Here is a 23,007-nt window from a genome sequence, read left to right as displayed (position 1 = left end):
CCAGCCTCTACCATCCCTTGACTCTCCCCGAGGTCTCCTTTCATCTCACTCCTCCGCCTCTACCCATCCCTTGACTCTCCCGAGGTCTCCCTTCATCTCACTCCTCCACCTCTACCCACCCCTTGACTTTCCCCGAGGTCTCCCTTCATCTCACTCCCGCGCCTCTACCCACCCCTTGACTCTCCCCGAGGTCTCCCTTCATCTCACTCCTCAGCCTCTACCCATCCCTTGACGCTCCCCCGAGGTCTCCCTTCATCTCACTCCCCAGCCTCTACCATCCCTTGACTCTCCCCCGAGGTCTCCCTTCATCTCACTCCCCAGCCTCTACCCATCCCTTGACTCTCCCCAAGGTCTCCCTTCATCTCACTCCCCCGCCTCTATCCATCCCTTGACTCTCCCCGAGGTCTCCCTTCATCTCACTCCTCCGCCTCTACCATCCCTTGATTCTCCCCCAAGGTCTCCCTTCATCTCACTCCCCCGCCTCTACCCATCCCTTGACTCTCCCCGAGGTCTCCCTTCATCTCACTCCCCCGCCTCTACCCATCCCTTGACTCTCCCCGAGGTCTCCCTTCATCTCACTCCCCCGCCTCTACCATCCCTTGACTCTCCCCCGAGGTCTCCCTTCATCTCACTCCCCAGCCTTTACCATCCCTTGACTCTCCCCGAGGTCTCCCTTCATCTCACTCCTCCGCCTATACCCATCCCTTGACTCTCCCCGAGGTCTCCCTTCATCTCACTCCTCCGCCTCTACCCGTCCCTTGACTCTCCCCCGAGGTCTCCCTTCATATCACTCCTCAGCCTCTACCCATCCCTTGTCTCTCCCCGAGGTCTCCCTTCATCTCACTCCCCCGCCTCTACCATCCCTTGACTCTCCCCCGAGGTCTCCCTTCATCTGACTCCCCCGCCTCTACCCATCCCTTGACTCTCCCTGAGGTCTCCCTTCATCTCACTCCCCCGCCTCTACCATCCCTTGACTCTCCCCCGAGGTCTCCCTTCATCTCACTCCCCAGCCTCTACCATCCCTTGACTCTCCCCCGAGGTCTCCCTTCATCTCACTCCCCGCCTCTACCCATCCCTTGACTCTCCCCGAGGTCTCCCTTCATCTCACTCCCCAGCCTCTACCATCCCTTGACTCTCCCCAAGGTCTCCCTTCATCTCACTCCCCCGCCTCTACCCATCCCTTGACTCTCCCCGAGGTCTCTCTTCATCTCACTCCCCAGCCTCTACCATCCCTTGACTCTCCCCGAGGTCTCCCTTCATCTCACTCCTCCGCCTCTACCCACCCCTTGACTCTCCCCGAGGTCTCCCTTCATCTCACTCCCCCGCCTCTACCATCCCTTGACTCTCCCCCGAGGTCTCCCTTCATCTCACTCCCCAGCCTCTACCATCCCTTGACTCTCCCCCGAGGTCTCCCTTCATCTCACTCCCCTGCCTCTACCCATCCCTTGACTCTCCCCGAGGTCTCCCTTCATCTCACTCCCCCGCCTCTACCATCCCTTGACTCTCCCCGAGGTCTCCCTTCATCTCACTCCTCCGCCTCTACCCATCCCTTGACTCTCCCCGAGGTCCCCCTTCATCTCACTCCTCCGCCTCTACCCATCCCTTGACTCTCCCCGAGGTCTCCCTTCATCTCACTCCCCCGCCTCTACCATCCCTTGACTCTTCCCCGAGGTCTCCCTTCATCTCACTCCTCAGCCTCTACCCATCCCTTGACTCTCCCCCGAGGTCTCCCTTCATCTCACTCCCCCGCCTCTACCATCCCTTGACTCTCCCCCCAGGTCTCCCTTCATCTCACTCCCCAGCCCCTACCATCCCTTGACTCTCCCCCGAGGTCTCCCTTCATCTCACTCCCCGCCTCTACCCATCCCTTGACTCTCCCCGAGGTCTCCCTTCATCTCACTCCCCAGCCTCTACCATCCCTTGACTCTCCCCGAGGTCTCCCTTCATCTCACTCCCCCGCCTCTACCCATCCCTTGACTCTCCCCGAGGTCTCTCTTCATCTCACTCCCCAGCCTCTACCATCCCTTGACTCTCCCCGAGGTCTCCCTTCATCTCACTCCTCCGCCTCTACCCACCCCTTGACTCTCCCCGAGGTCTCCCTTCATCTCACTCCCCCGCCTCTACCATCCCTTGACTCTCCCCCGAGGTCTCGCTTCATCTCACTCCCCAGCCTCTACCATCCCTTGACTCTCCCCCGAAGTCTCCCTTCATCTCACTCCTCCGCCTCTACCCATCCCTTGACTCTCCCCGAGGTCTCCCTTCATCTCACTCCCCCGCCTCTACCATCCCTTGACTCTCCCCGAGGTCTCCCTTCATCTCACTCCCCAGCCTCTACCATCCCTTGACTCTCCCCCGAGGTCTCCCTTCATCTCACTCCCCCGCCTTTACCCATCCCTTGACTCTCCCAGAGGTCTCCCTTCATCTCACTCCCCTGCCTCTACCATCCCTTGACTCTCCCCGAGGTCTCCCTTCATCTCACTCCCCAGCCTCTACCATCCCTTGACTCTCCCCTAGGTCTCCCTTCATCTCACTCCCCAGCCTCTACCCATCCCTTGACTCTCCTCGAGGTCTCCCTTCATCTCACTCCCCCGTATCTACCCATCCCTTGACTCTCCCCGAGGTCTCCCTTCATCTCACTTCCCAGCCTCTACCATCCCTTGACTCTCCCCCGAGGTCTCCCTTCATCTCACTCTCAGCCTCTACCATCCCTTGACTCTCCCCGAGGTCTCCCTTCATCTCACTCCTCCGCCTCTACCCACCCCTTGACTCTCCCCGAGGTCTCCCTTCATCTCACTCCCCAGCCTCTACCATCCCTTGACTCTCCCCCGAGGTCTCCCTTCATCTCACTCCCCAGCCTCTACCATCCCTTGACTCTCCCCGAGGTCTCCCTTCATCTCACTCCCCCGCCTCTATCCATCCCTTGACTCTCCCCCGAGGTCTCCCTTCATCTCACTCCTCAGCCTCAAACCACCCCTTGACTTTCCCCGAGGTCTCCCTTCATCTCACTCCCCAGCCTCTACCCATCCCTTGACTCTCCCCCGAGGTCTCCCTTCATCTCACTCCTCAGCCTCTACCCATCCCTTGACGCTCCCCCCCCTGAGCTCTCCCTTCATCTCACTCCTCCGCCTCTACCATCCCTTGACTCTCCCCCGAGGTCTCCCTTCATCTCACTCCCCCGCCTCTACCCATCTCTTGACTCTCCCCGAGGTCTCCCTTCATCTCATTCCCGCGCCTCTACCCATCCCTTGACTCTCCCCGAGGTCTCCCTTCATCTCACTCCCGCGCCTCTACCCACCCCTTGACTCTCCCCGAGGTCTCCCTTCATCTCACTCCTCAGCCTCTACCCATCCCTTGACGCTCCCCCCCCGAGGTCCCCCTTCATCTGACTCCCCAGCCTCTAACCATCCCTTGACTCTTCCCCGAAGTCTCCCTTCATCTCACTCCTCCGCCTCTACCATCCCTTGATTCTCCCCCGAGGTCTCCCTTCATCTCACTCCCCGCCTCTACCCATCCCTTGACTCTCCCCGTGGTCTCCCTTCATCTCACTCCCCCGCCTCTACGATCCCTTGACTCTCCCCCGAGGTCTCCCTTCATCTCACTCCCCAGCCTCTACCATCCCTTGACTCTCCCCGAGGTCTCCCTTCATCTCACTCCTCCGCCTCTACCCATCCCTTGACTCTCCCCGAGGTCTCCCTTCATCTCACTCCTCCGCCTCTACCCATCCCTTGACTCTCCCCGAGGTCCCCCTTCATCTCACTCCTCTGCCTCTACCCATCCCTTGACTCTCCCCGAGGTCTCCCTTCATCTCACTCCCCCGCCTCTACCATCCCTTGACTCTTCCCCGAGGTCTCCCTTCATCTCACTTCTCAGCCTCTACCCATCCCTTGACTCTCCCCCGAGGTCTCCCTTCATCTCACTCCCCAGCCTCTACCCATCCCTTGACTTTCCCCGAGGTCTCCCTTCATCTCACTCCCCCGCCTCTACCATCCCTTGACTCTCCCCCGAGGTCTCCCTTCATCTCACTCCCCAGCCTCTACCATCCCTTGACTCTCCCCCGAGGTCTCCCTTCATCTCACTCCCCGCCTCTACCCATCCCTTGACTCTCCCCGAGGTCTCCCTTCATCTCACTCCCCAGCCTCTACCATCCCTTGACTCTCCCCGAGGTCTCCCTTCATCTCACTCCCCCGCCTCTACCCATCCCTTGACTCTCCCCGAGGTCTCTCTTCATCTCACTCCCCAGCCTCTACCATCCCTTGACTCTCCCCGAGGTCTCCCTTCATCTCACTCCTCCGCCTCTACCCACCCCTTGACTCTCCCCGATTTCTCCCTTCATCTCACTCCCCCGCCTCTACCATCCCTTGACTCTCTCCCGAGGTCTCCCTTCATCTCACTCCCCAGCCTCTACCATCCCTTGACTCTCCCCCGAGGTCTCCCTTCATCTCACTCCCCCGCCTCTACCCATCCCTTGACTCTCCCCGAGGTCTCCCTTCATCTCACTCCCGTGCCTCTACCATCCCTTGACTCTCCCCGAGGTCTCCCTTCATCTCACTCCTCCGCCTCTACCCATCCCTTGACTCTCCCCGAGGTCCCCCTTCATCTCACTCCTCCGCCTCTACCCATCCCTTGACTCTCCCCGAGGTCTCCCTTCATCTCACTCCCCCGCCTCTACCATCCCTTGACTCTTCCCCGAGGTCTCCCTTCATCTCACTCCTCAGCCTCTACCCATCCCTTGACTCTCCCCCGAGGTCTCCCTTCATCTCACTCCCCCGCCTCTACCATCCCTTGACTCTCCCCCGAGGTCTCCCTTCATCTCACTCCCCAGCCTCTACCATCCCTTGACTCTCCCCCGAGGTCTCCCTTCATCTCACTCCCCGCCTCTACCCATCCCTTGACTCTCCCCGAGGTCTCCCTTCATCTCACTCCCCAGCCTCTACCATCCCTTGACTCTCCCCGAGGTCTCCCTTCATCTCACTCCCCCGCCTCTACCCATCCCTTGACTCTCCCCGAGGTCTCTCTTCATCTCACTCCCCAGCCTCTACCATCCCTTGACTCTCCCCGAGGTCTCCCTTCATCTCACTCCTCCACCTCTACCCACCCCTTGACTCTCCCCGAGGTCTCCCTTCATCTCACTCCCCCGCCTCTACCATCCCTTGACTCTCCCCCGAGGTCTCCCTTCATCTCACTCCCCAGCCTCTACCATCCCTTGACTCTCCCCCGAGGTCTCCCTTCATCTCACTCCCCCGCCTCTACCCATCCCTAGACTCTCCCCGAGGTCTCCCTTCATCTCACTCCCCCGCCTCTACCATCCCTTGACTCTCCCCGAGGTCTCCCTTCATCTCACTCCCCAGCCTCTACCATCCCTTGACTCTCCCCCGAGGTCTCCCTTCATCTCACTCCCCCGCCTCTACCCATCCCTTGACTCTCCCCGAGGTCTCCCTTCATCTCACTCCCCTGCCTCTACCATCCCTTGACTCTCCCCGAGGTCTCCCTTCATCTCACTCCCCAGCCTCTACCATCCCTTGACTCTCCCCTAGGTCTCCCTTCATCTCACTCCCCAGCCTCTACCCATCCCTTGACTCTCCTCGAGGTCTCCCTTCATCTCACTCCCCCGTATCTACCCATCCCTTGACTCTCCCCGAGGTCTCCCTTCATCTCACTCCCCAGCCTCTACCATCCCTTGACTCTCCCCCGAGGTCTCCCTTCATCTCACTCTCAGCCTCTACCATCCCTTGACTCTCCCCGAGGTCTCCCTTCATCTCACTCCTCCGCCTCTACCCACCCCTTGACTCTCCCCGAGGTCTCCCTTCATCTCACTCCCCAGCCTCTACCATCCCTTGACTCTCCCCCGAGGTCTCCCTTCATCTCACTCCCCAGCCTCTACCATCCCTTGACTCTCCCCGAGGTCTCCCTTCATCTCACTCTCCCGCCTCTATCCATCCCTTGACTCTCCCCCGAGGTCTCCCTTCATCTCACTCCTCAGCCTCAACCCACCCCTTGACTTTCCCCGAGGTCTCCCTTCATCTCACTCCCCAGCCTCTACCCATCCCTTGACTCTCCCCCGAGGTCTCCCTTCATCTCACTCCTCAGCCTCTACCCATCCCTTGACGCCCCCCCCGAGGTCTCCCTTCATCTCACTCCTCCGCCTCTACCATCCCTTGACTCTCCCCCGAGGTCTCCCTTCATCTCACTCTCCTGCCTCTACCCATCCCTTGACTCTCCCCGAGGTCTCCCTTCATCTCATTCCCGCGCCTCTACCCATCCCTTGACTCTCCCCGAGGTCTCCCTTCATCTCACTCCCGCGCCTCTACCCACCCCTTGACTCTCCCCGAGGTCTCCCTTCATCTCACTCCTCAGCCTCTACCCATCCCTTGACGCTCCCCCCCCGAGGTCCCCCTTCATCTGACTCCCCAGCCTCTACCCATCCCTTGACTCTTCCCCGAAGTCTCCCTTCATCTCACTCCTCCGCCTCTACCATCCCTTGATTCTCCCCCGAGGTCTCCCTTCATCTCACTCCCCGCCTCTACCCATCCCTTGACTCTCCCCATGGTCTCCCTTCATCTCACTCCCCCGCCTCTACCATCCCTTGACTCTCCCCCGAGGTCTCCCTTCATCTCACTCCCCAGCCTCTACCATCCCTTGACTCTCCCCGAGGTCTCCCTTCATCTCACTCCTCCGCCTCTACCCATCCCTTGACTCTCCCCGAGGTCTCCCTTCATCTCACTCCTCCGCCTCTACCCATCCCTTGACTCTCCCCGAGGTCCCCCTTCATCTCACTCCTCCGCCTCTACCCCTCCCTTGACTCTCCCCGAGGTCTCCCTTCATCTCACTCCCCCGCCTCTACCATCCCTTGACTCTTCCCCGAGGTCTCCCTTCATCTCACTCCTCAGCCTCTACCCATCCCTTGACTCTCCCCCGAGGTCTCCCTTCATCTCACTCCCCAGCCTCTACCCATCCCTTGACTTTCCCCGAGGTCTCCCTTCATTTCACTCCCCCGCCTCTACCCATCCCTTGACTCTCCCGAGGTCTCCCTTCATCTCACTCCTCCGCCTCTACCATCCCTTGACTCTCCCCCGAGGTCTCCCTTCATCTCACTCCCCAGCCTCTATCCATCCCTTGACTCTCCCCGAGGTCTCCCTTTCTCTCGCTCCCCAGCCTCTACCCACCCCTTGACGCTCCCCCCCAAGGTCTCCCTTCATCTCACTCCTCAGCCTCAACCCACCCCTTGACTTTCCCCAAGGTCTCCCTTCATCTCACTCCCCAGCCTCTACCCATCCCTTGACACTCCCCCGAGGTCTCCCTTCATCTCACTCCTCAGCCTCTACCCATCCCTTGATGCCCCCCCCCGAGGTCTCCCTTCATCTCACTCCTTCGCCTCTACCATCCCTTGACTCTCCCCCGAGGTCTCCCTTCATCTCACTCCCCCCCGCCTCTACCCATCCCTTGATTCTCCCCGAGGTCTCCCTTCATCTCATTCCCGCGCCTCTACCCATCCCTTGACTCTCCCCGAGGTCTCCCGTCATCTCACTCCCGCGCCTCTACCCACCCCTTGACTCTCCCCGAGGTCTCCCTTCATCTCACTCCTCAGCCTCTACCCATCCCTTGACGCTCCCCCCCCCCCCGAGGTCCCCCTTCATCTGACTCCCCAGCCTCTACCCATCCCTTGACTCTCCCCCGAGGTCTCCCTTCATCTCAGTCCCCAGCCTCTACCATCCCTTGACTCTCCCCCGAGGTCTCCCTTCATCTCACTCCCCAGCCTCTACCCATCCCTTGACTCTCCTCGAGGTCTCCCTTCATCTCACTCCCCGCCTCTATCTATCCCTTGACTCTCCCCGAGGTCTCCCTTCATCTCACTCCTCCGCCTCTATCATCCCTTGATTCTCCCCCGAGGTCTCCCTTCATCTCACTCCCCCGCCTCTACCAATCCCTTGACTCTCCCCGAGGTCTCCCTTCATCTCACTCCCCCGCCTCTACCCATCCCTTGACTCTCCCCAAGGTCTCCCTTCATCTCACTCCCCCGCCTCTACCATCCCTTGACTCTCCCCGAGGTCTCCCTTCATCTCACTCCCCAGCCTCTACCATGCCTTGACTCTCCCCGAGGTCTCCCTTCATCTCACTCCTCCGCCTCTACCCATCCCTTGACTCTCCCCGAGGTCTCCCTTCATCTCACTCCTCCGCCTCTACCCATCCCTTGACTCTCCCCGAGGTCCCCCTTCATCTCACTCCTCCGCCTCTACCCATCCCTTGACTCTCCCCGAGGTCTCCCTTCATCTCACTCCCCTGCCTCTACCATCCCTTGACTCTCCCCCGAGGTCTCCCTTCATCTCACTCCCCAGCCTCTACCATCCCTTGACTCTCCCCCGAGGTCTCCCTTCATCTCACTCCCCCGCCTCTACCCATCCCTAGACTCTCCCCGAGGTCTCCCTTCATCTCACTCCCCCGCCTCTACCATCCCTTGACTCTCCCAGAGGTCTCCCTTCATCTCACTCCCCAGCCTCTACCATCCCTTGACTCTCCCCCGAGGTCTCCCTTCATCTCACTCCCCCGCCTCTACCCATCCCTTGACTCTCCCCGAGGTCTCCCTTCATCTCACTCCCCTGCCTCTACCATCCCTTGACTCTCCCCGAGGTCTCCCTTCATCTCACTCCCCAGCCTCTACCATCCCTTGACTCTCCCCTAGGTCTCCCTTCATCTCACTCCCCAGCCTCTACCCATCCCTTGACTCTCCTCGAGGTCTCCCTTCATCTCACTCCCCCGTATCTACCCATCCCTTGACTCTCCCCGAGGTCTCCCTTCATCTCACTCCCCAGCCTCTACCATCCCTTGACTCTCCCCCGAGGTCTCCCTTCATCTCACTCTCAGCCTCTACCATCCCTTGACTCTCCCCGAGGTCTCCCTTCATCTCACTCCTCCGCCTCTACCCACCCCTTGACTCTCCCCGAGGTCTCCCTTCATCTCACTCCCCAGCCTCTACCATCCCTTGACTCTCCCCCGAGGTCTCCCTTCATCTCACTCCCCAGCCTCTACCATCCCTTGACTCTCCCCGAGGTCTCCCTTCATCTCACTCCCCCGCCTCTATCCATCCCTTGACTCTCCCCGGGGTCTCCCTTCATCTCACTCCTCAGCCTCAACCTACCCCTTGACTTTCCCCGAGGTCTCCCTTCATCTCACTCCCCAGCCTCTACCCATCCCTTGACTCTCCCCCGAGGTCTCCCTTCATCTCACTCCTCAGCCTCTACCCATCCCTTGACGCCCCCCCCGAGGTCTCCCTTCATCTCACTCCTCCGCCTCTACCATCCCTTGACTCTCCCCCGAGGTCTCCCTTCATCTCACTCCCCCGCCTCTACCCATCCCTTGACTCTCCCCGAGGTCTCCCTTCATCTCATTCCCGCGCCTCTACCCATCCCTTGACTCTCCCCGAGGTCTCCCTTCATCTCACTCCCGCGCCTCTACCCACCCCTTGACTCTCCCCGAGGTCTCCCTTCATCTCACTCCTCAGCCTCTACCCATCCCTTGACGCTCCCCCCCCCCGAGGTCCCCCTTCATCTGACTCCCCAGCCTCTACCCATCCCTTGACTCTTCCCCGAAGTCTCCCTTCATCTCACTCCTCCGCCTCTACCATCCCTTGATACTCCCCGAGGTCTCCCTTCATCTCACTCCCCGCCTCTACCCATCCCTTGACTCTCCCCGTGGTCTCCCTTCATCTCACTCCCCCGCCTCTACCATCCCTTGACTCTCCCCCGAGGTCTCCCTTCATCTCACTCCCCAGCCTCTACCATCCCTTGACTCTCCCCGAGGTCTCCCTTCATCTCACTCCTCCGCCTCTACCCATCCCTTGACTCTCCCCGAGGTCTCCCTTCATCTCACTCCTCCGCCTCTACCCATCCCTTGACTCTCCCCGAGGTCCCCCTTCATCTCACTCCTCCGCCTCTACCCCTCCCTTGACTCTCCCTGAGGTCTCCCTTCATCTCACTCCCCCGCCTCTACCATCCCTTGACTCTTCCCCGAGGTCTCCCTTCATCTCACTCCTCAGCCTCTACCCATCCCTTGACTCTCCCCCGAGGTCTCCCTTCATCTCACTCCCCAGCCTCTACCCATCCCTTGACTTTCCCCGAGGTCTCCCTTCATTTCACTCCCCCGCCTCTACCCATCCCTTGACTCTCCCGAGGTCTCCCTTCATCTCACTCCTCAGCCTCAACCCACCCCTTGACTTTCCCCAAGGTCTCCCTTCATCTCACTCCCCAGCCTCTACCCATCCCTTGACACTCCCCCGAGGTCTCCCTTCATCTCACTCCTCAGCCTCTACCCATCCCTTGATGCCCCCCCCCGAGGTCTCCCTTCATCTCACTCCTTCGCCTCTACCATCCCTTGACTCTCCCCCGAGGTCTCCCTTCATCTCACTCCCCCCCGCCTCTACCCATCCCTTGATTCTCCCCGAGGTCTCCCTTCATCTCATTCCCGCGCCTCTACCCATCCCTTGACTCTCCCCGAGGTCTCCCGTCATCTCACTCCCGCGCCTCTACCCACCCCTTGACTCTCCCCGAGGTCTCCCTTCATCTCACTCCTCAGCCTCTACCCATCCCTTGACGCTCCCCCCCCCCGAGGTCCCCCTTCATCTGACTCCCCAGCCTCTACCCATCCCTTGACTCTCCCCCGAGGTCTCCCTTCATCTCAGTCCCCAGCCTCTACCATCCCTTGACTCTCCCCCGAGGTCTCCCTTCATCTCACTCCCCAGCCTCTACCCATCCCTTGACTCCCCTCGAGGTCTCCCTTCATCTCACTCCCCCGCCTCTATCTATCCCTTGACTCTCCCCGAGGTCTCCCTTCATCTCACTCCTCCGCCTCTATCATCCCTTGATTCTCCCCCGAGGTCTCCCTTCATCTCACTCCCCCGCCTCTACCAATCCCTTGACTCTCCCCGAGGTCTCCCTTCATCTCACTCCCCCGCCTCTACCCATCCCTTGACTCTCCCCGAGGTCTCCCTACATCTCACTCCCCCGCCTCTACCATCCCTTGACTCTCCCCGAGGTCTCCCTTCATCTCACTCCCCAGCCTCTACCATGCCTTGACTCTCCCCGAGGTCTCCCTTCATCTCACTCCTCCACCTCTACCCATCCCTTGACTCTCCCCGAGGTCTCCCTTCATCTCACTCCTCCGCCTCTACCCATCCCTTGACTCTCCCCGAGGTCCCCCTTCATCTCACTCCTCCGCCTCTACCCATCCCTTGACTCTCCCCGAGGTCTCCCTTCATCTCACTCCCCTGCCTCTACCATCCCTTGACTCTCCCCCGAGGTCTCCCTTCATCTCACTCCCCAGCCTCTACCATCCCTTGACTCTCCCCGAGGTCTCCCTTCATCTCACTCCTCCGCCTCTACCCATCCCTTGACTCTCCCCGAGGTCTCCCTTCATCTCACTCCTCCGCCTCTACCATCCCTTGACTCTCCCCCGAGGTCTCCCTTCATCTCACTCCCCCGCCTCTACCCATCCCTTGACTCTCCCCGAGGTCTCCCTTCATCTCATTCCCGTGCCTCTACCATCCCTTGACTCTCCCCCGAGGTCTCCCTTCATCTCACTCCCCAGCCTCTACCATCCCTTGACTCTCCCCGAGGTCTCCCTTCATCTCACTCCTCCGCCTCTACCCATCCCTTGACTCTCCCGAGGTCTCCCTTCATCTCACTCCTCCACCTCTACCCACCCCTTGACTCTCCCCGAGGTCTCCCTTCATCTCACTCCCGCGCCTCTACCCACCCCTTGACACTCCCCGAGGTCTCCCTTCATCTCACTCCTCAGCCTCTACCCATCCCTTGACGCTCCCCCGAGGTCTCCCTTCATCTCACTCCCCAGCCTCTACCATCCCTTGACTCTTCCCCGAGGTCTCCCTTTATCTCACTCCACAGCCTCTACCCATCCCTTGACTCTCCCCAAGGTCTCCCTTCATCTCACTCCCCCGCCTCTATCCATCCCTTGACTCTCCCCGAGGTCTCCCTTCATCTCACTCCTCCGCCTCTACCATCCCTTGATTCTCCCCCGAGGTCTCCCTTCATCTCACTCCCCCGCCTCTACCCATCCCTTGACTCTCCCCGAGGTCTCCCTTCATCTCACTCCCCCGCCTCTACCCATCCCTTGACTCTCCCCGAGGTCTCCCTTCATCTCACTCCCCCGCCTCTACCATCCCTTGACTCTCCCCCGAGGTCTCCCTTCATCTCACTCCCCAGCCTTTACCATCCCTTGACTCTCCCCGAGGTCTCCCTTCATCTCACTCCTCCGCCTATACCCATCCCTTGACTCTCCCCGAGGTCTCCCTTCATCTCACTCCTCCTCCTCTACCCGTCCCTTGACTCTCCCCCGAGGTCTCCCTTCATATCACTCCTCAGCCTCTACCCATCCCTTGTCTCTCCCCGAGGTCTCCCTTCATCTCACTCCCCCGCCTCTACCATCCCTTGACTCTCCCCCGAGGTCTCCCTTCATCTCCCTCCCCCGCCTCTACCCATCCCTTGACTCTCCCTGAGGTCTCCCCTCATCTCACTCCCCCGCCTCTACCATCCCTTGACTCTCCCCCGAGGTCTCCCTTCATCTCACTCCCCAGCCTCTACCATCCCTTGACTCTCCCCCGAGGTCTCCCTTCATCTCACTCCCCGCCTCTACCCATCCCTTGACTCTCCCCGAGGTCTCCCTTCATCTCACTCCCCAGCCTCTACCATCCCTTGACTCTCCCCGAGGTCTCCCTTCATCTCACTCCCCCGCCTCTACCCATCCCTTGACTCTCCCCGAGGTCTCTCTTCATCTCACTCCCCAGCCTCTACCATCCCTTGACTCTCCCCGAGGTCTCCCTTCATCTCACTCCTCCGCCTCTACCCACCCCTTGACTCTCCCCGAGGTCTCCCTTCATCTCACTCCCCCGCCTCTACCATCCCTTGACTCTCCCCCGAGGTCTCCCTTCATCTCACTCCCCAGCCTCTACCATCCCTTGACTCTCCCCGAGGTCTCCCTTCATCTCAGTCCCCCGCCTCTACCCATCCCTTGACTCTCCCCGAGGTCTCCCTTCATCTCACTCCCCCGCCTCTACCATCCCTTGACTCTTCCCAGAGGTCTCCCTTCATCTCACTCCTCAGCCTCTACCCATCCCTTGACTCTCCCCCAAGGTCTCCCTTCATCTCACTCCCCAGCCTCTACCCATCCCTTGACTTTCCCCGAGGTCTCCCTTCATCTCACTCCTCCGCCTCTACCATCCCTTGACTCTCCCCCGAGGTCTCCCTTCATCTCACTCCCCCGCCTCTACCCATCCCTTGACTCTCCCCGAGGTCTCCCTTCATCTCATTCCCGCGCCTCTACCCATCCCTTGACTCTCCCCGAGGTCTCCCTTCATCTCACTCCCGCGCCTCTACCCACCCCTTGACTCTCCCCGAGGTCTCCCTTCATCTCACTCCTCAGCCTCTACCCATCCCTTGACGCTCCCCCCCCCGAGGTCCCCCTTCATCTGACTCCCCAGCCTCTACCCATCCCTTGACTCTTCCCCGAAGTCTCCCTTCATCTCACTCCTCCGCCTCTACCATCCCTTGATTCTCCCCCGAGGTCTCCCTTCATCTCACTCCCCGCCTCTACCCATCCCTTGACTCTCCCCGTGGTCTCCCTTCATCTCACTCCCCCGCCTCTACCATCCCTTGACTCTCCCCCGAGGTCTCCCTTCATCTCACTCCCCAGCCTCTACCATCCCTTGACTCTCCCCGAGGTCTCCCTTCATCTCACTCCTCCGCCTCTACCCATCCCTTGACTCTCCCCGAGGTATCCCTTCATCTCACTCCTCCGCCTCTACCCATCCCTTGACTCTCCCCGAGGTCTCCCTTCATCTCACTCCCCCGCCTCTACCATCCCTTGACTCTTCCCCGAGGTCTCCCTTCATCTCACTCCTTAGCCTCTACCCATCCCTTGACTCTCCCCCGAGGTCTCCCTTCATCTCACTCCCCAGCCTCTACCCATCCCTTGACTTTCCCCGAGGTCTCCCTTCATCTCACTCCCCCGCCTCTACCCATCCCTTGACTCTCCCGAGGTCTCCCTTCATCTCACTCCTCCGCCTCTACCATCCCTTGACTCTCCCCCGAGGTCTCCCTTCATCTCACTCCCCAGCCTCTATCCATCCCTTGACTCTCCCCGAGGTCTCCCTTTCTCTCGCTCCCCAGCCTCTACCCACCCCTTGACGCTCCCCCCCGAGGTCTCCCTTCATCTCACTCCTCAGCCTCAACCCACCCCTTGACTTTCCCCAAGGTCTCCCTTCATCTCACTCCCCAGCCTCTAACCATCCCTTGACACTCCTCCGAGGTCTCCCTTCATCTCACTCCTCAGCCTCTACCCATCCCTTGATGCCCCCCCCGAGGTCTCCCTTCATCTCACTCCTTCGCCTCTACCATCCCTTGACTCTCCCCAGAGGTCTCCCTTCATCTCACTCCCCCGCCTCTACCCATCCCTTGATTCTCCCCGAGGTCTCCCTTCATCTCATTCCCGCGCCTCTACCCATCCCTTGACTCTCCCCGAGGTCTCCCGTCATCTCACTCCCGCGCCTCTACCCACCCCTTGACTCTCCCCGAGGTCTCCCTTCATCTCACTCCTCAGCCTCTACCCATCCCTTGACGCTCCCCCCCCCGAGGTCCCCCTTCATCTGACTCCCCAGCCTCTACCCATCCCTTGACTCTCCCCCGAGGTCTCCCTTCATCTCAGTCCCCAGCCTCTACCATCCCTTGACTCTCCCCCGAGGTCTCCCTTCATCTCACTCCCCAGCCTCTACCCATCCCTTGACTCTCCTCGAGGTCTCCCTTCATCTCACTCCCCCGCCTCTATCTATCCCTTGACTCTCCCCGAGGTCTCCCTTCATCTCACTCCTCCGCCTCTATCATCCCTTGATTCTCCCCCGAGGTCTCCCTTCATCTCACTCCCCCGCCTCTACCAATCCCTTGACTCTCCCCGAGGTCTCCCTTCATCTCACTCCCCCGCCTCTACCCATCCCTTGACTCTCCCCGAGGTCTCCCTTCATCTCACTCCCCCGCCTCTACCATCCCTTGACTCTCCCCGAGGTCTCCCTTCATCTCACTCCCCAGCCTCTACCATGCCTTGACTCTCCCCGAGGTCTCCCTTCATCTCACTCCTCCGCCTCTACCCATCCCTTGACTCTCCCCGAGGTCTCCCTTCATCTCACTCCTCCGCCTCTACCCATCCCTTGACTCTCCCCGAGGTCCCCCTTCATCTCACTACTCCGCCTCTACCCATCCCTTGACTCTCCCCGAGGTCTCCCTTCATCTCACTCCCCTGCTTCTACCATCCCTTGACTCTCCCCGAGTTCTCCCTTCATCTCACTCCTCCACCTCTACCATCCCTTGACTCTCCCCCGAGGTCTCCCTTCATCTCACTCCCCCGCCTCTACCCATCCCTTGACTCTCCCCGAGGTCTCCCTTCATCTCATTCCCGTGCCTCTACCATCCCTTGACTCTCCCCCGAGGTCTCCCTTCATCTCACTCCCCAGCCTCTACCATCCCTTGACTCTCCCCGAGGTCTCCCTTCATCTCACTCCTCCGCCTCTACCCATCCCTTGACTCTCCCGAGGTCTCCCTTCATCTCACTCCTCCACCTCTACCCACCCCTTGACTCTCCCCGAGGTCTCCCTTCATCTCACTCCCGCGCCTCTACCCACCCCTTGACTCTCCCCGAGGTCTCCCTTCATCTCACTCCTCAGCCTCTACCCATCCCTTGACGCTCCCCCGAGGTCTCCCTTCATCTCACTCCCCAGCCTCTACCATCCCTTGACTCTCCCCCGAGGTCTCCCTTCATCTCACTCCCCAGCCTCTACCCATCCCTTGACTCTCCCCAAGGTCTCCCTTCATCTCACTCCCCCGCCTCTATCCATCCCTTGACTCTCCCCGAGGTCTCCCTTCATCTCACTCCTCCGCCTCTACCATCCCTTGATTCTCCCCCGAGGTCTCCCTTCATCTCACTCCCCCGCCTCTACCCATCCCTTGACTCTCCCCGAGGTCTCCCTTCATCTCACTCCCCCGCCTCTACCCATCCCTTGACTCTCCCCGAGGTCTCCCTTCATCTCACTCCCCCGCCTCTACCATCCCTTGACTCTCCCCCGAGGTCTCCCTTCATCTCACTCCCCAGCCTTTACCATCCCTTGACTCTCCCCGAGGTCTCCCTTCATCTCACTCCTCCGCCTATACCCATCCCTTGACTCTCCCCGAGGTCTCCCTTCATCTCACTCCTCCGCCTCTACCCGTCCCTTGACTCTCCCCCGAGGTCTCCCTTCATATCACTCCTCAGCCTCTACCCATCCCTTGTCTCTCCCCGAGGTCTCCCTTCATCTCACTCCCCCGCCTCTACCATCCCTTGACTTTCCCCCGAGGTCTCCCTTCATCTCCCTCCCCCGCCTCTACCCATCCCTTGACTCTCCCTGAGGTCTCCCTTCATCTCACTCCCCCGCCTCTACCATCCCTTGACTCTCCCCCGAGGTCTCCCTTCATCTCACCCCCCAGCCTCTACCATCCCTTGACTCTCCCCCGAGGTCTCCCTTCATCTCACTCCCCGCCTCTACCCATCCCTTGACTCTCCCCGAGGTCTCCCTTCATCTCACTCCCCAGCCTCTACCATCCCTTGACTCTCCCCGAGGTCTCCCTTCATCTCACTCCCCCGCCTCTACCCATCCCTTGACTCTCCCCGAGGTCTCTCTTCATCTCACTCCCCAGCCTCTACCATCCCTTGACTCTCCCCGAGGTCTCCCTTCATCTCACTCCTCCGCCTCTACCCACCCCTTGACTCTCCCCGAGGTCTCCCTTCATCTCACTCCCCCGCCTCTACCATCCCTTGACTCTCCCCCGAGGTCTCCCTTCATCTCACTCCCCAGCCTCTACCATCCCTTGACTCTCCCCCGAGGTCTCCCTTCATCTCAGTCCCCCGCCTCTACCCATCCCTTGACTCTCCCCGAGGTCTCCCTTCATCTCACTCCCCCGCCTCTACCATCCCTTGACTCTCCCCGAGGTCTCCCTTCATCTCACTCCTCCGCCTCTACCCATCCCTTGACTCTCCCCGAGGTCCCCCTTCATCTCACTCCTCCGCCTCTACCCATCCCTTGACTCTCCCCGAGGTCTCCCTTCATCTCACTCCCCCGCCTCTACCATCCCTTGACTCTTCCCCGAGGTCTCCCTTCATCTCACTCCTCAGCCTCTACCCATCCCTTGACTCTCCCCCGAGGTCTCCCTTCATCTCACTCCCCAGCCTCTACCCATCCCTGTACTTTCCCCGAGGTCTCCCTTCATCTCACTCCCCCGCCTCTACCCATCCCTTGACTCTCCCGAGGTCTCCCTTCATCTCACTCCTCCGCCTCTACCATCCCTTGACTCTCCCCCGAGGTCTCCCTTCATCTCACTCCCCAGCCTCTATCCATCCCTTGACTCTCCCCGAGGTCTCCCTTTCTCTTGCTCCCCAGCCTCTACCCACCCCTTGACGCTCCCCCCGAGGTCTCCCTTCATCTCACTCCTCAGCCTCAACCCACCCCTTGACTTTCCCCAAGGTCTCCCTTCATCTCACTCCCCAGCCTCTACCCATCCCTTGACACTCCCCCGAGGTCTCCCTTCATCTCACTCCTCAGCCTCTACCCATCCCTTGATGCCCCCCCCGAGGTCTCCCTTCATCTCACTCCTTCGCCTCTACCATCCCTTGACTCTCCCCCGAGGTCTCCCTTCATCTCACTCCCCCGCCTCTACCCATCCCTTGACTCTCCCCGAGGTCTCCCTTCATATCATTCCCGCGCCTCTACCCATCCCTTGACTCTCCCCGAGGTCTCCCGTCATCTCACTCCCGCGCCTCTACCCACCCCTTGACTCTCCCCGAGGTCTCCCTTCATCTTACTCCTCAGCCTCTACCCATCCCTTGACGCTCCCCCCCCCCGAGGTCCCCCTTCATCTGACTCCCCAGCCTCTACCCATCCCTTGACTCTCCCCCGAGGTCTCCCTTCATCTCACTCCCCAGCCTCTACCATCCCTTGACTCTCCCCCGAGGTCTCCCTTCATCTCACTCCCCAGCCTCTACCCATCCCTTGACTCTCCTCGAGGTCTCCCTTCATCTCACTCCCCCGCCTCTATCTATCCCTTGACTCTCCCCGAGGTCTCCCTTCATCTCACTCCTCCGCCTCTATCATCCCTTGATTCTCCCCCGAGGTCTCCCTTCATCTCACTCCCCCGCCTCTACCCATCCCTTGACTCTCCCCGAGGTCTCCCTTCATCTCACTCCCCCGCCTCTACCCATCCCTTGACTCTCCCCGAGGTCTCTCTTCATCTCACTCCCCCGCCTCTACCATCCCTTGACTCTCCCCGAGGTCTCCCTTCATCTCACTCCCCAGCCTCTACCATGCCTTGACTCTCCCCGAGGTCTCCCTTCATCTCACTCCTCCGCCTCTACCCATCCCTTGACTCTCCCCGAGGTCTCCCTTCATCTCACTCCCCCGCCTCTACCATCCCTTGACTCTCCCCCGAGGTCTCCCTTCATCTCACTCCCCAGCCTCTACCATCCCTTGACTCTCCCCCGAGGTCTCCCTTCATCTCACTCCCTGCCTCTACCCATCCCTTGACTCTCCCCGAGGTCTCCCTTCATCTCACTCCCCAGCCTCTACCATCCCTTGACTCTCCCCGAGGTCTCCCTTCATCTCACTCCCCCGCCTCTACCCATCCCTTGACGCTCCCCCGAGGTCTCCCTTCATCTCACTCCCCAGCCTCTACCATCCCTTGACTCTCCCCCGAGGTCTCCCTTCATCTCACTCCCCAGCCTCTACCCATCCCTTGACTCTCCCCAAGGTCTCCCTTCATCTCACTCCCCCGCCTATATCCATCCCTTGACTCTCCCCGAGGTCTCCCTTCATCTCACTCCTCCGCCTCTACCATCCCTTGATTCTCCCCCGAGGTCTCCCTTCATCTCACTCCCCCGCCTCTACCCATCCCTTGACTCTCCCCGAGGTCTCCCTTCATCTCACTCCCCCGCCTCTACCCGTCCCTTGACTCTCCCCGAGGTCTCCCTTCATCTCACTCCCCCGCCTCTACCATCCCTTGACTCTCCCCCGAGGTCTCCCTTCATCTCACTCCCCAGCCTTTACCATCCCTTGACTCTCCCCGAGGTCTCCCTTCATCTCACTCCTCCGCCTATACCCATCCCTTGACTCTCCCCGAGGTCTCCCTTCATCTCACTCCTCCGCCTCTACCCGTCCCTTGACTCTCCCCCGAGGTCTCCCTTCATATCACTCCTCAGCCTCTTCCCATCTCTTGTCTCTCCCCGAGGTCTCCCTTCATCTCACTCCCCCGCCTCTACCATCCCTTGACTCTCCCCCGAGGTCTCCCTTCATCTCCCTCCCCCGCCTCTACCCATCCCTTGACTCTCCCTGAGGTCTCCCTTCATCTCACTCCCCCGCCTCTACCATCCCTTGACTCTCCCCCGAGGTCTCCCTTCATCTCACTCCCCAGCCTCTACCATCCCTTGACTCTCCCCCGAGGTCTCCCTTCATCTCACTCCCCGCCTCTACCCATCCCTTGACTCTCCCCGAGGTCTCCCTTCATCTCACTCCCCAGCCTCTACCATCCCTTGACTCTCCCCGAGGTATCCCTTCATCTCACTCCCCGCCTCTACCCATACCTTGACTCTCCCCGAGGTCTCTCTTCATCTCACTCCCCAGCCTCTACCATCCCTTGACTCTCCCCGAGGTCTCCCTTCATCTCACTCCTCCGCCTCTACCCACCCCTTGACTCTCCCCGAGGTCTCCCTTCATCTCACTCCCCCGCCTCTACCATCCCTTGACTCTCCCCCGAGGTCTCCCTTCATCTCACTCCCCAGCCTCTACCATCCCTTGACTCTCCCCCGAGGTCTCCCTTCATCTCAGTCCCCCGCCTCTACCCATCCCTTGACTCTCCCCGAGGTCTCCCTTCATCTCACTCCCCCGCCTCTACCATCCCTTGACTCTCCCCGAGGTATCCCTTCATCTCACTCCTCCGCCTCTACCCATCCCTTGACTCTCCCCGAGGTCCCCCTTCATCTCACTCCTCCGCCTCTACCCATCCCTTGACTCTCCCCGAGGTCTCCCTTCATATCACTCCCCCGCCTCTACCATCCCTTGACTCTTCCCCGAGGTCTCCCTTCATCTCACTCCTCAGCCTCTACCCATCCCTTGACTCTCCCCCGAGGTCTCCCTTCATCTCACTCCCCCGCCTCTACCCATCCCTTGACTCTCCCGAGGTCTCCCTTCATCTCACTCCTCCGCCTCTACCATCCCTTGACTCTCCCCCGAGGTCTCCCTTCATCTCACTCCCCAGCCTCTATCCATCCCTTGACTCTCCCCGAGGTCTCCCTTTCTCTCGCTCCCCAGCCTCTACCCACCCCTTGACGCTCCCCCCGAGGTCTCCCTTCATCTCACTCCTCAGCCTCAACCCACCCCTTGACTTTCCCCAAGGTCTCCCTTCATCTCACTCCCCAGCCTCTAACCATCCCTTGACACTCCTCCGAGGTCTCCCTTCATCTCACTCCTCAGCCTCTACCCATCCCTTGATGCCCCCCCCGAGGTCTCCCTTCATCTCACTCCTTCGCCTCTACCATCCCTTGACTCTCCCCAGAGGTCTCCCTTCATCTCACTCCCCCGCCTCTACCCATCCCTTGATTCTCCCCGAGGTCTCCCTTCATCTCATTCCCGCGCCTCTACCCATCCCTTGACTCTCCCCGAGGTCTCCCGTCATCTCACTCCCGCGCCTCTACCCACCCCTTGACTCTCCCCGAGGTCTCCCTTCATCTCACTCCTCAGCCTCTACCCATCCCTTGACGCTCCCCCCCCGAGGTCCCCCTTCATCTGACTCCCCAGCCTCTACCCATCCCTTGACTCTCCCCCGAGGTCTCCCTTCATCTCAGTCCCCAGCCTCTACCATCCCTTGACTCTCCCCCGAGGTCTCCCTTCATCTCACTCCCCAGCCTCTACCCATCCCTTGACTCTCCTCGAGGTCTCCCTTCATCTCACTCCCCCGCCTCTATCTATCCCTTGACTCTCCCCGAGGTCTCCCTTCATCTCACTCCTCCGCCTCTATCCTCCCTTGATTCTCCCCCGAGGTCTCCCTTCATCTCACTCCCCCGCCTCTACCAATCCCTTGACTCTCCCCGAGGTCTCCCTTCATCTCACTCCCCCGCCTCTACCCATCCCTTGACTCTCCCCGAGGTCTCCCTTCATCTCACTCCCCCGCCTCTACCATCCCTTGACTCTCCCCGAGGTCTCCCTTCATCTCACTCCCCAGCCTCTACCATGCCTTGACTCTCCCCGAGGTCTCCCTTCATCTCACTCCTCCGCCTCTACCCATCCCTTGACTCTCCCCGAGGTCTCCCTTCATCTCACTCCTCCGCCTCTACCCATCCCTTGACTCTCCCCGAGGTCCCCCTTCATCTCACTACTCCGCCTCTACCCATCCCTTGACTCTCCCCGAGGTCTCCCTTCATCTCACTCCCCTGCTTCTACCATCCCTTGACTCTCCCCCGAGGTCTCCCTTCATCTCACTCCCCAGCCTCTACCATCCCTTGACTCTCCCCGAGGTCTCCCTTCATCTCACTCCTCCGCCTCTACCCATCCCTTGACTCTCCCCGAGTTCTCCCTTCATCTCACTCCTCCACCTCTACCATCCCTTGACTCTCCCCCGAGGTCTCCCTTCATCTCACTCCCCCGCCTCTACCCATCCCTTGACTCTCCCCGAGGTCTCCCTTCATCTCATTCCCGTGCCTCTACCATCCCTTGACTCTCCCCCGAGTTCTCCCTTCATCTCACTCCCCAGCCTCTACCATCCCTTGACTCTCCCCGAGGTCTCCCTTCATCTCACTCCTCCGCCTCTACCCATCCCTTGACTCTCCCGAGGTCTCCCTTCATCTCACTCCTCCACCTCTACCCACCCCTTGACTCTCCCCGAGGTCTCCCTTCATCTCACTCCCGCGCCTCTACCCACCCCTTGACTCTCCCCGAGGTCTCCCTTCATCTCACTCCTCAGCCTCTACCCATCCCTTGACGCTCCCCGAGGTCTCCCTTCATCTCACTCCCCAGCCTCTACCATCCCTTGACTCTCCCCCGAGGTCTCCCTTCATCTCACTCCCCAGCCTCTACCCATCCCTTGACTCTCCCCAAGGTCTCCCTTCATCTCACTCCCCCGCCTCTATCCATCCCTTGACTCTCCCCGAGGTCTCCCTTCATCTCACTCCTCCGCCTCTACCATCCCTTGATTCTCCCCCGAGGTCTCCCTTCATCTCACTCCCCCGCCTCTACCCATCCCTTGACTCTCCCCGAGGTCTCCCTTCATCTCACTCCCCCGCCTCTACCCATCCCTTGACTCTCCTCGAGGTCTCCCTTCATCTCACTCCCCCGCCTCTACCATCCCTTGACTCTCCCCCGAGGTCTCCCTTCATCTCACTCCCCAGCCTTTACCATCCCTTGACTCTCCCCGAGGTCTCCCTTCATCTCACTCCTCCGCCTATACCCATCCCTTGACTCTCCCCGAGGTCTCCCTTCATCTCACTCCTCCGCCTCTACCCGTCCCTTGACTCTCCCCCGAGGTCTCCCTTCATATCACTCCTCAGCCTCTACCCATCCCTTGTCTCTCCCCGAGGTCTCCCTTCATCTCACTCCCCCGCCTCTACCATCCCTTGACTTTCCCCCGAGGTCTCCCTTCATCTCCCTCCCCCGCCTCTACCCATCCCTTGACTCTCCCTGAGGTCTCCCTTCATCTCACTCCCCCGCCTCTACCATCCCTTGACTCTCCCCCGAGGTCTCCCTTCATCTCACCCCCCAGCCTCTACCATCCCTTGACTCTCCCCGAGGTCTCCCTTCATCTCACTCCCCGCCTCTACCCATCCCTTGACTCTCCCCGAGGTCTCCCTTCATCTCACTCCCCAGCCTCTACCATCCCTTGACTCTCCCCGAGGTCTCCCTTCATCTCACTCCCCCGCCTCTACCCATCCCTTGACTCTCCC

Source organism: Lissotriton vulgaris, chromosome 6, assembly GCF_964263255.1.
Source record: "Lissotriton vulgaris chromosome 6, aLisVul1.2, whole genome shotgun sequence".
NCBI lineage: Eukaryota > Metazoa > Chordata > Amphibia > Caudata > Salamandridae > Lissotriton > Lissotriton vulgaris.
This window is presented reverse-complemented; position numbering follows the sequence as displayed.